A 13511-nucleotide genomic window follows, 5' to 3' on the forward strand; every position below is an offset into this window, starting at 1 on the left:
GATTTTTGGCATGGCTCTTTTTTATTATATCTGTCACTCTGTTGGAATTCGGCATCTGTTGACCAATTTCTTCTATTAACTAAATGAAACACTTTTAATAGTTAATATAGTCTTTGTTGCTAATTCTAATATCTAGGTCATTGTGGATCTGCTTCCAATGAACATTTTTTTTTGATTATAGGTCATATTTTCTTGCTTTTGCATCTATAGTATTTTATTAATATAGAATGGATATTGGAGATATGTTATAGAGATTTATTTCTCTAAGGATTGTTAAATTTTGCTTAGTGATGCATTTAATTTTCTTCCATATTACCTTTAATCTGTTGAGGCTTGGATTTAGTTCTTGTTATGATGATTCCATTTCACTTTTGCCCCTAGTCTGAAGGCTTAATCCTTATTCTTATGATACCTTTTTTTTTCTGGGGTCTTATCTAAATGCCTGGCTTGTTTACCAAAATCTCTCCAGTTCCATTAGGTCACAACCTCAACATTTTCTTAGCATTGCGCATCCTCTGTGATCTCTTTTCCTTTTTAGCCCTATAGCAGCAATTCTCTTTTAAATCTTGTGGAGGCTTTCCCTGAATATACAAAATTCAGGATTCAGCCAAGTACTCAAGGAAGTTCCTTATGTACATGCCTGAAGATCCTTTTCTGTGGCTTCTTCCTCTGAATACCTTGTCTGAAAATTTTCAGCTAGCTTAGCACCTGTTAGTTCTGATCTTTCTTTAATCCATTCATAGAGACTGCTGCCACTAGCTTGAGCTCCATATCACTGTGTTTACTTGGAAATATACCCCTGTGAGAAAGCTGGATTAATTGTTGTATAATTGTCACCTTGTATTAAATAGGGTTCTCTAGAGAGACATAATCAGCAGGAAATGTCCATAGATATAAAATTTATAAAAGTGTCTCACATAACCATGGGAACATAGAGTCCAAAATCTGGAGGGCAGGCTGTGAAGTTAATGACTTTGATGAAAGGTCTGGACAAACTCCGCAGGAGAGGCTCCTGGCTGAAGCAGGAAGAGAGACTGTCTCTTCTGAATCCTCTTAAAAGCCTCCCAGTGATTGGATTAAGCATCACTCATTGCAGAAGACACCCCCTTTGGCTGATTACAAATGCAATCAGCTGTGGATGCAGCTGACATGATCATGATTTAATTCTATGAAATGTCCTCATAGCAACAGACAGGCCAGCACTTGCCCACCAGACAAATGGGCATCTCCATCTGGCCAAGTTGACAGATAAGCCAGACCATGACAGTCCACACCTTGTTAACCTGGCGGCTATACACATCACCATAAACCATACTTAATCTCTGAATAGATAACAATAACAGGTACATTTTTTCCTCACCTAACAATACTCAACTGTCCTGCATGCAACCAGAAACACATTAAATCTCCCCAGAATACAGCGTAAGTCCTTGGGTAATATTCATTCTTAAACTAAACTTGATATCTTGCAACTTAAATACTATAACATAAACAAAACAGCATTACAGTCCTCATTTCTGTAACTGATCATACGGTCATAGTTCATATTTGTCACTACCTTCTTCCACTACCCATTCCATGTTCCCTTTACCCTCAGCAAGCACTTCAACTGGCTGTGGTTCTTTGCCTGGTGGGGTGACCCAAATCTTCATACCTGAAGTTTCAGAGGCATTGGTAGTCCTGCCTGGATTGGGTTGCAATTTTCCATTGATTTTAATCACAGGGCATGGTAGTACTAAAAGAAGCCTAGGGGATTGCCTATGTTCCAGAAAAACTCTTCTTTACCTCCATTGTGTAGTTGCAGTCCTATTTCCCCCTGATAGTCAGGGTCAGTCACCTCAGCCAGTAAAGTAATCTTCTTCTTGACTTGTTGATCCAGGGGCATGAGTAGCCCAAAGTGACCTAGTGGCAGCCTTAGATTCCAGTTCAATGGAATCGTTGTTGTTTCTCCTAGTGGAAGCACTCCTTCTTCTGGAACTAAAACCTGTAGACCAGCAGAGTTCAAGGTTGCAGGGATAGAAAGTAGAAATTTTCCTAGTGGATCACTACGTGTCCTAGTTTGCTAGCTGCCAGAATGCAACACACCAGAGACGGATTGGCTTTTAATAAAAGGGGATTTATTTCATTAGTTCTTCAGAGGAAAGGCAGCCAACTTTCCACTGAGGTTCTTTCTTACATGGGAAGGCATGAGATGGTCTCTGCTGACCTTCTCTCCAGGCCTCTGGGTTCCAACAACTTTCCCCGGGGTGACTTCTTTCTGCATCTCCAAGGCCTGGGCTGAGCTGTGAGTGCTGAGATGAGGGATGCTGAGCTTCTTGGGCTGTGCTACATTAAGCTCTCTCATTTAAGCACCAGCCAATTAAGTCAAACATCATTCATTGCAGCAGGCATGCCTCCTAGCTGACTGCAGATGTAATCAACAACAGATGAGGTTCACGTACCATTGGCTCATGTCCACAGCAACAGAACTAGGTGTCTTCACCTGGCCAAGTTGACAACTTAATCTAACTACCACAGTAGGGGTAATAGTGAGTGGTACCTCTCCCATTTCCACCCCTTGGTTCCTGGACCCATGGATCCTGGCTATGGGAGAAACAGCACCATACAGTGGATGCTGATTGAGAGCATACATAGCTTCCTGGAGAACATTACCCCAGCCCTGCAAGGTATTGCCACCCAGTTGGCACCATAATTGAGTTTTCAAAAGGCCATTCCACCATTCTATCAATCCAGCTGCTTCTGGATTATGGGGAACATGGTAAGACCAGAGAATTCCATGAGCATGTGCCCATTCCCACACCTCATGTGCTGTGAAGTGTGTTCCTTGATCAGAAGCAATGCTGTGTGGAATGACGATGGGTAAGGCATTCTGTAAGTCCATAGATGGTAGTTTTGGCAGAAGCGTTGTGTGCAGGGAAAGCAAACTCATATCCAGAGTATGTGTCTATTTCAGTTAGAACAAATCACTTCTTCCATGAAGGAAGTGGTCCAATGTAATCAACCTGCCACCATGTAGCCAGCTGGTCACCTCAGGGAATGGTACTATATTGGGGGCTGAGTGTGGGTCTCTGCTGCTGGCAGATTGGGCACTTGGCAGTGGCTGTAGGCAGGTCAGCCTTGGTGAGTGGAAGTCTATGTTGCTGGGCCCATGCATAACCTCCATCCCTACCACCATGACCACTTTGTTCATGAGCCCATTGGGCAATGACAGGAGTTGCTGGGGAAAGAGGCTGACTGGTATCCAAAGAATGGGTCATCTTATCTACTTGATTATTAAAACCTTCCTCTGCTGAAGTCATACCTCTAGTGCACATTTACATGGGACACTTCATGTTTTTAGCCCACTCAGAAAGGTCTAGCCATATACCTGTCCCCCAGACCTTTTTGTCACCAATTTTCCAATTATGTTTTTCCCACGTCCCTAACCATTCAGTCAAACCATTAGCAACAGCCCATGAGTCAGTATACAAACACACCTCTGGCCAGTTTTCCTTCCAAGCAAAATGAACAACCAGGTGTACTGCTCAAAGTTTGGCCCACTAGGAGGATTTCCTCTCACCATGTCCTTCAGGAACACCCCAGAAAGGGGTTGGAGTGCTGCAGCTGTTCACTTTCAGGTTGTACTTGCATATCAGGCCAAACCATCTATAAACCAGGCCTGAGTTTTCTCTTCCTCAGTCAATTTACTGTAAGGAATTCTCTAAGAGGCCATAGATCTGGTCTGGGAGAGAAAAGGTAAGGTGGCAGGAGTAGAGACTGTGGGAATTTGGGCCACTTCCTCATGTAACTTACTTGTGCCTTAAGGACCTGCTGTGGCCCTATCTTGCATATATCATTTCCATTTTATGATTGAGTGCTGCTGTGCACACCCAACCTTATGGCTTGGTATGTCAGACAACACCCAGCTCATGATAGCCAACTCAGGTCTCATTTACTCCAAAATCCTAAGGGTCTGCATTGTATGTTGTCCTAGGGCACATAACACCTACTGCCGCAACTTGTTTTGGAGTCTAGGGTATTACATTGCAATCTACTCCTTTGTACTGCATTTTCTTGCTTCATTGCTGCTCTTACAGATTTCATTTTAAAAGTATGATAACATCACATATATAAAATCTGGTTCTATTCACAGTACTTTCTAGTAACTTCTTGTAATGGTTAATTTCATGTGTTGCTTAGTCCAGCAAGGTCTTGCCTGATTGTTATTGTGAGCCTCTTTTTTTAAAAATTTATTTATTAATTAAAAAATAAAGAAACAAAATAAAACAACATACATAATCAGTAATTCACAATATCATCACTTAGTTGCATATTCATCATTTCTTAGAACATTTGCATTAATTCAGAAAAAGAGATAAAAAGACAATAGAAAAAGAAATAAAACGAACACAGGAAAGAAAAAAAAAAGATTATACCTACCATACCCCTTACCCCTTGCTTTCATTGATCACTAGCATTTAAACTAAATTTATTTTAGCATTTGTTCCCCTTATTATTTATTTTTATTCCACATGTTCTACTCCTTTGTTGACAAGGTAGATAAAAGGAGCATCAGACACAAGGTTTTAACAATCACACAGTCACACTGTGACAGCTGTATCATTATTCAATCATCCTCAAGAAACATGGTTACTGGAACCAGCTCTACATTTTCAGGCAGTTCCCTCCAGCCTCTCCACTACATCTTGAATAACAAGATGATATCTACTTGATGCATAAGAATAACCTCCAGGATAACCTCTCGACTATGTTTGGAATCTCTCAGCCATTGACACTTTGTCTCATTTCCCTCTTCCCCCTTTTGGTCGAGAAGGTTTTCTTAATCTCTTGATGCTAAATCTCAGCTCATTCTAGGGTTTTTCTCAATCCCTTGATGCTGAGTCTCTGTTCATTCCAAGATCTCTGTCCCATGTTGCCAGGAAGGTCCACACCCCTGGGAGTCATGTCCCACGTAGAGAGGGGTAGAGTGGGGAGACCACTCATTGTGTTGGCTGGAGAGAGAGGCCACATCTGAGCAACAAAAGAGGTTCTCTTGGGGGTGACTTTTAGGCCTAAATTTTAAGTAGACTTGACCTATCCTTTGCGGGGTTAAGTTTCATATGAACAACCCCCAACACTGGGGGTTCTGCCTACAGCTTTGGTTTTCCACACTGCTTGTGAGAATACCAAGAATTCAACTTGGGAAAGTTGAATTTCTCCCCGTTCTCACCACTCCCCGAAGGGGGCTTTGCAGATACTTTTCCACTCACTGATCAAATCACTCTGGGATTCATTGGGGCATCACTCTGGACAAACCAGCAAAATCTCATGTCCTACCTGAGATTCCAAGTACTTATGGTGTTCAATCAAACTATCTGCATAAGTTATATTAGGAAATGCACTAGTCAAAATATAAATTTTGTAACTAATAAACATTTTTTGCTTTAGTCTATTGTGAGTCTCTTTTGCGGAGTTAAGCAGATAACTGCATCTATTGCTGATGTTATCTATAATCAACAAAGGAGATGCCTTCAGCAATGAGAGATGTCTCTTCTTTGAATCAGTGAAGGTCTTAAAAGGAGAAATCATGATTTCAGCAATCAGAAAGAAGGAATTGTAGCTCTACTTAAGACAGTCAGCTTCTTTTGGGGAATTTGATGTCACCTTCATTGAGTTTCCAACTGGGGCCATGTCCTGTGAAATTTGGACTTGCCAATCCTCACAGTTGTGTGAGCCAATTCCTATTATAAATCTCTTTTTTCCCCATCTACACAATTAATTTTACCCTTTGTCCCCTCTATTATTTATTTATTTATTTTTAATTTTTTTAATTAATTAAAAAAAGAAATTAACACAACATTTAGAAATCATTCCATTCTACATATGCAATCAGTAATTCTTAATATCATCACATAGATGTATGATCATCATTTCTTAGTACATTTGCATCGATTTAGGAAAAGAACTAGCAAAACAACAGAAAAAGATATAGAATGTTAATATAGAGAAAAAATAAAAATGATAATAATAATAAGAAATAAAAATATATATATATAAAAAGGAAAAAGAAAAAAACAAAAGACACAAGCAAACAAACAAACAAAACTATAGCTCAGATGCAGCTTCATTCAGTGTTTTAACATAATTACATTACAATTAGGTATTATTGTGCTGTCCATTTTTGAGTTTTTATATCTAGTCCTGTTGCACAGTCTGTATCCCTTCAGCTCCAATTACAATTAGGTATTATTGTGCTGTCCATTTTTGAGTTTTTATATCTAGTCCTGTTGCACAGTCTGTATCCCTTCAGCTCCAATTACCCATTATCTTACCCTGTTTCTAACTCCTGCTGGTCTCTGTTACCAATGACATATTCCAAGTTTATTCTCGAATGTCGGTTCACATCAGTGGGACCATACAGTATTTGTCCTTTAGTTTTTGGCTAGACTCACTCATATTTATTTATTTTTTGTCCATATATATTTTTTACTTATCTGTCCATAAAAGGGGTATCAGACACAAGATTTTCACAATCACACAGTCACATTGTAAAAGTTATATTTTTATACAATCATCTTCAAGAATCAAGGCTATTGGAGTGTGTTGTTTAGCCTCCATATATTTGTGAATTTTCTGGCCCTCTGCCTGTTATTGATTTCCAATTTCATTCCATTATGATTTGAGAAAACATTTTGTATGATTTCAATCTTTTTTTTTTTTTTTTTTTTTTTTACATGGGCAGGCACCAGGAATTGAACCCGGGTCCTCTGGAATGGCAGGCGAGCATTCTTGCCTGCTGAGCCACTGTGGCACACCCTGATTTCAATCTTTTAAAATTTACTGAGACTTGCTTTGCTAACCAGCATTGACCTATGCTTGAGAATGATCCATCAGCACCTGAGAAAAATGTGTTTCCTGCTGTTGTGGGGTGTAATGTTCTGTACATGTCTGTTAAGTCTAGTTCATTTGTTGCATTATTCAAATTCTCCACTTCTTTATTGATCCAGTCTAGTTGTTCTAACCATTGATGAGAGTGGGAAATTGAAGTCTCCAACCATAATGGTACAGGTTCTATTTCTCCTTTCAGTCTTGTCAGTGTTTGCCTCATGTACTTTGGAGCAACTCTGGCTCAGTGGCATAAATATTTATGATTGTTATGTCTTCTTGTTGAATTGTTCTTTTTATTAATACACAGTGTCCTTCTTTGTCTCTTTTAATTGTTTTATACTTGAAGTCTAATTTGTCAAATATTAACATAGCTACTCCTGCTCTTTTCTGATTGTTGTTTGCATGAAACATCTTTCCCCAACCATTCACTTTCAACCTTATTCTTGTCCTTGTGTCTAAAATGAGTCTCCTGTAGACAACATATAGATGGCTTCTGTTTTTCAATCCATTCTGCCAGTCTGTCTTTTGATTGGGAGAGTCTAATCCATTAACATTTAATGTTATTACTGTAAAAGCAGTATTTTCTTCTACCATTTTGTCTTTCAGATTTTATGTCATAACTAAATTCTTTTTTCTCTTTTTACTTTTGCTGATAGTCTTCATTTCTACACTCTTCTCCAGACCTCTCTTGCCTGCCTTTTCCTGTTTGCCTGTAGTACTCCCTTTAGTATTTCTTGCAGAGCCAGTCTCTTGACCACAGATTTTCTCAGTAATTGTTTGTCTGAAAATATTTTAATCTCCCCCTCACTTTTGAAGGACAGTTTTGTTGGATATAGAATTGTTGGTTGGCAGTTTTTCTATTTTAAAATGCTAAATATATCATGCCACTGCCTTCTCACCCCCATGGTTTCTTCTGGGAAATCCACACATAGTCTTATTGGACTTCCCTTGTATGTTATGGATTGATTTCCTCTTACTGCTTTCAAATTCTGTCTTTCTTAGACATCTGACAATAATGATTAGTAACTGTCTTGGACTATGTCTATTTGGATCTATTCTGTTTGTTCTATGCTGCACTTCTTGGATCTGAAAGTTTATGTCTTTCATAAGAGATGGGAAATTTTCAGTGATTATTTCTTCTGTTAGTCTTTCTCCTCTTTTCCCCCTCTCTTCTTCTTCTGGAATACCCATGACATGTGTATTCATGTGCTTCATGTTATAATGTAATTCCCTAAGACCTTGTTCATATTTTTTCCATTCTTTTCCTTATATTTTCTTTTCTTTCTTTCTTTATTTTTTGGGGGTGGGTGCATGGTCTGGGAACTGAACCTGGGTCTCCCACATGAAAGGTGCACATCCTACCACTGAACCACCCATGCACCCACCCCGTATTTTCTTTTGCATGTCTGATTTCAGATGTCCAGGCCTCTAGTTCATTAATCCTTTCTTCTGCCTCTTCAAATCTATTGGAGGTTTCCATTTCTTTTCCATCTCATTTATTATGCCTTTCATTCCCATAAGTTCTGTGATTTGTTTTTTCAAACTTTCAATTTCTTCTTTTTGTTTGCCTCATGTTTTCTTTATATCCTCCTTCACTCATTGATTGGATTTTTTTTTTTTTAATATGGACAGGCACCAGAAATCGAACCCGTATCTCCAGCATGGCAGGTGAGAACTCTGCCTGCTAAGCCACTGTGGCCCACCCTGATTTGATTTTTTGATGAGATTTTCCAAGTCTCAGCAAGACTTAAGCCCTTGCTGCTAGGAAAGTTTGTTTCCTTTCCTGTAGTGGAAACAGCCTGCCATGTCTGTGGGGGAGGGGTATCAGCCTCCACAGTTTGGGGGACTTACAGTTCTGTGTGGGGTCTCAGCCTTTCCTTCTGGTTCAGACTGGTGTATGCTGTGTATCTGGTCACTGATGTAGCCCCAGCAGTTGTTCTGTACTGTTCCTGGCTATTTACTAGTTGCTCTGGAGGATAAACTAAATTCCATGCTTCACTAAGCTGACATCTGGCCCTGTCTCCTCTAAATCTTTTTTTTTTTAACTGAGAAATCTTCACACACATTTTTTTTATTTAAAGTTTTAATTTAAAATGTATTTTAATTTTTATATAAAATGTAATTTTTTACAATTAAAAACATACAATTTCAGTCATAACAACTGACTTTTCTGAACAATTGCTTTGTATCTGACAATGTTCTGCTTTACACAGTGTATTAACTCATTTAAGTGTCACAACATTGTAGTCAAGTATCATTACCCCCATTTTATTCATGAGGAAACTGAGAATTCAAGTAAAAGTTTGCTCAGCTAATAAGTGGCTAATAAGTCTGCACTCTCAACCACTACATTTTATTGCCTTTGGGTAAATAAATATTTATGCATTCAAAAAATAACAAGAGGCTATATATATAAAAATGTTAACAGTGGTTATTTTCATGTAGTGACCTATAGATGGAATTTTATTTTCTCTATGTGTTTTCTATAATTGCTACATGATCATGCATTGCTTTTGAAATGTCTTTTTTTTTTTTTTTTTGCATGGGCAGTCACCAGGAATTGAACCCAGGTCTCCGGCCATGCATTGCTTTTGTAATGAGGAAAAAAAAGTTATGCAGATGCAATAATTTTTATATTAATTAAATAATAACCACCTCCTTGGCAGCTTGTACCTAGTCTTTTATTTCACTTCCACTAAGTTTATTCACTGGGATAGACTGTTTGAACACTTGGTGTTCTAGTTTGCTAGCTGCCTGAATACAATATACCAGAAACGGAATGGCTTTTAAAACAGGGAATTTAATAAGCTGCTAGTTTACAGTTCTAAACCTGAGAAATAGTCCCAAATAAAACAAGTCTATAGAAATGTCCAATTTAAGACATCCAGGGAAAGATACCTTGGTTCAAGAAGGTCAATGACGTTCCACGTTTCTCTCTCAGCTGGAAGGGCACATGGTGACCATGGTGGCATGTGCTGGCTTTCTTGTGGCTCTACAAAAGGGACTCTCTTCAAAATGTTTCCTCTTTTAAAGGATTTCAGTAAGCAACTCCACCTTCAATGGGTGGAGATACACCTCCATGGTAATCATCTAATCAAAAGTTACTGCCCACAATTGGGTGGGTCACATCTCCATGGGAACAATCAAAATGCTCCCACCCAGCAATATTGAATGAGGATTAAAGGACATGGCTTTTCTTGGGTCCACCACAGATTCAAACTAGCAACTTGGTGTTCAACATTTGGGGCTAAAGCTTTTCTATTTATTCATTGAACATCTCCTAATTCTGTATTCTGTGACAGGCATTATGCAAAGTATTGAGGAAATGAAATGGGCTAAGACATAGTCTCATAAGGGGAACACACACAAGGAAAGTATCTACATTCTATTAGTATGTGCACTAATAGAAATTTGAGCAAAGTATTATGGTATGTAAGGAAGGGTATGATCAAATCCTCTGCAGGAAGAGTGGCAGAATGACCAAAGAGGTGGTAACATTTAGCTGGGTCTTAAAGAAAGATGGTCAGTTTGTTACACAGAAAACTGAAGGACATTTCAGATAGAAGGAACAGAATAAAAAGACATCAATGTATAAAAAAGCATGATGCATTTAGGGAACATTTTAAAGTTTCAAGTGTCTGAAGTCTAGATTGCAAAGAATAGAAAACTGGGCAGTTAACTTGGTAATACAGGTTACAGAGGCAACTTAAAGAACATTGTACACTGAGCTAAAATATTCAATCACATGGATTATGGGAACCAATGGATGTGTGTATCAAGAGAAAAAAACAATAAGTTTGATGTTTAGAAACTTAATTCTGGCATTATAGATGATAGATAGAGCAAAGCAGCACAGACTGAGGGCAAGAAAACTAGTTTGGGAGGGTTTCCTTACTCTAAAGAGCCCATGCATTTTTTTTCATCTGATGAGTTCTGAAGACCAAGCATTTTTTTCTAGTTTTTGCTTTCATTTTTTTTTTTTAACCAAAACGTACTTTCACAGGTTTACTTAACTGATGAGAACTCCAGTTTCCTAATGTATAAAATAAAGGAAGTGGAACTTGATGCCCTCTAGAACTCTTCTGACAGTATGCTTTCTATTGCCTAAGAACAGGCTACCATTTCTTCCTTAATATTTTACTTTGAGTGAAATTATATGAAAATTGCTTCTTTAATGTGAAGCAAAGGATTCTGAATGGTTTTTTTTGTAAGGTTCCAACTTTCTCAGGAACTTTCTTCTCTCCTGAAGAATGTTCCTCAAACCACTGAGGAAATATGAGAGAGTGTAGGTGGTGGGAGTTAGGGAAATTTTTCTATACTTTGCTGCCTTGAATAGAAAATGTCAAGCATTTAACTGTAATGGGCGATAGAGAAAAATATAATTTGCATCTTACATCAAAGCAGTTAATTGAAAAACAACAACAACAACAACAGCAATAACCTAAGCACATACTATTTTATTAATCCCACTGAGTTTGCCTGAAGCAAGCTTTGGTCTGGAAGCAGGCCTCGGAGGTGTGACAATGGTGCCTACAAAAAGAGGAGTTGTGGGCCTGGATGACAATGAGAAGTTAGTGAAGATGAACTTAATGAATCAAGAGATGGTCCAGACAGGGGATCCCAAGCAAGTAAACCTAGAGATGGTCCATTTCTCATTGGATGGAGCTGATGGCTTTGCTTTTGTTAACTCTTCATTAGACAAATTCTGATTCATCAGCACTGGGCTTTGTCTGGATATTGCTTGGGAGAGTGTTATGTTCCCTACCGATACTTTTAATTCATCCAAAGAAGCCATTGTATGATGTGAGTTATTTGTATGCATAGGTTTGATTTCTATCTGGTACTTCTTGGTTCTTCCTCTTCAGAGTCAGAATCACTAGATGAGTAGAAATGGTGCTCTTTGGTATCATTCTGATTTGCTTTTGGTTTAAAACCATAGCCTTCTTCATCTACATCAGGAATGTTAAGTGAATTGGAATTGGGATATTCCAAAGACTCTGCATCTTTCTCTTTTTAAATTATTCATGGCAAAGCAAAGTCTTCCTTTTCCTTGGTTGTATACCTTCAGCTGCACTAGTAGGATCACACTCTTCAAATTAAATAAGACCAGGTCTTCCCTTCCCAGTGGCTTCTGACTCAGCAATTTTTTGTATCAAACTTTCAAATGTGGTGTTAGCCATGTTATTTATAAATTCTTCGTGGACCTGGCCTATTTGCAAATGAATTTCCTTTATAGCATTTGATAAAGATTCTATAATTTATTTTATATGAATGAGATGAGTTTCTTCAATATCTTGAAATTTCTTACATCTTCTGTTTAAAATCAACTTTTGCTTATGAATACTTTTCCGCATAGATTTTATAAGCATCTGTAGCTTTCTTAGACTTAACAGCTTCCTTTTCTATTTTTCTTTGTGTAGCCCCTTCCTTTTTCAGACACTCCTGTTCTGCACACTTGGCATTGTAATTTTCCTTAGATTTCTGGAGAGCCTGGGTTATGCTCTGAATGGTTTGAACAGCTTCCAGAGTTTCTGAAACTTCTTCTTTAGTCTTTTTATGATATTTTACTTGTTCTTCTCTATTCTTCTGAACTTCCTTAATTAATTCCTGTAGTTTTCTAACAAGATCCAAGTGACAATTTGCTAATTTCTCTGTAGACATTTTGAACGCGTTCTACATTGGTGCAAATGTCCCAGGGTGTGAATAATTGCTTGCTGATTTTGCTAGTTTTGTCACTGACCTGAAATATGTCTCTTTTATTGTAGCTCTTTCCTTACAAAATCTGCTAGTTCTTTTGTTGATATCTGTCCATGTTTCATATTATGGTAGAGGATATCAAAGCCACTATTTTTTTCTCCCCCCAAATTCTAGATGAAATGAGCCATGACCATCATGCTGCTGTGGCACTGGGTTCTGCCTCCTGCTCGTCAGTTGCTGTGTAAACACTAGCCAAGCCCCCAGGGCACCTCCGCCTGCTGCAGTCAACATCCTGAGACCAGCCAGCACCCACCCATACACATACACTCTATACATAATATGCAAGCAATGGCTCACAATATAATGACATAGTTTTGTATTCATCACCATGATCATTTTTTAGAACATTTGCATCACTCCAGAAAAAGAAACAAAATGAAAAAAGAAAAAGCTAATACATACCATACACCTTACCCCTCCCTCTCATTGACCACTAGTATTTCCATCTAACCAATTTATTTTACTCTTTGTCCCTCCTGTTATTTATTTATTTTATCCATATTTTTTACTCATCTGGCCATACCCTGGATATAAGGAGCATCAGACACAAGGTTTTCACAATCACACAGTCATATTGTAAATGTGTAAATTCAAGAATCAAGGCTTTGGAACCCAGCTCAACAGTTTTCAGGTACTTCAGGTCCTTCCCTCTAGCCACTCCAATATACCGTAGTATATAATGCATAAAAGTAACCTCTAGGATAATTTATTGACTCTGAAATCTCTCAGATACTGAAACTTTATTTTGTTGCATTGCTCTGTTCCCATTTTTGGTTAAGTGTGCTTTTCCCCGTGAAGCCAGATCCCAGCTCATCCCAGGAGTCCTGCCCCACATTGCCAGGAGATTTACAGCCCTGGGGGTCATGTCCCATGTAGGAGGGAGGGCA

At 38.4% G+C, this 13511-nt stretch overlaps 1 protein-coding gene and 1 pseudogene across 1 annotated transcript in view; one reads left to right on the forward strand and one right to left on the reverse strand.

Moving 5' to 3' along the window:
* Nucleotides 1-13511, forward strand: part of SIAE (sialic acid acetylesterase) — a 138784-nt gene that overhangs the window by 120464 nt on the left and 4809 nt on the right. The window lies entirely within an intron of this gene.
* Nucleotides 11309-12758, reverse strand: LOC143643825 (F-BAR domain only protein 2 pseudogene; annotated as a pseudogene).

This window comes from Tamandua tetradactyla, chromosome 8, assembly GCF_023851605.1.
Source record: "Tamandua tetradactyla isolate mTamTet1 chromosome 8, mTamTet1.pri, whole genome shotgun sequence".
NCBI lineage: Eukaryota > Metazoa > Chordata > Mammalia > Pilosa > Myrmecophagidae > Tamandua > Tamandua tetradactyla.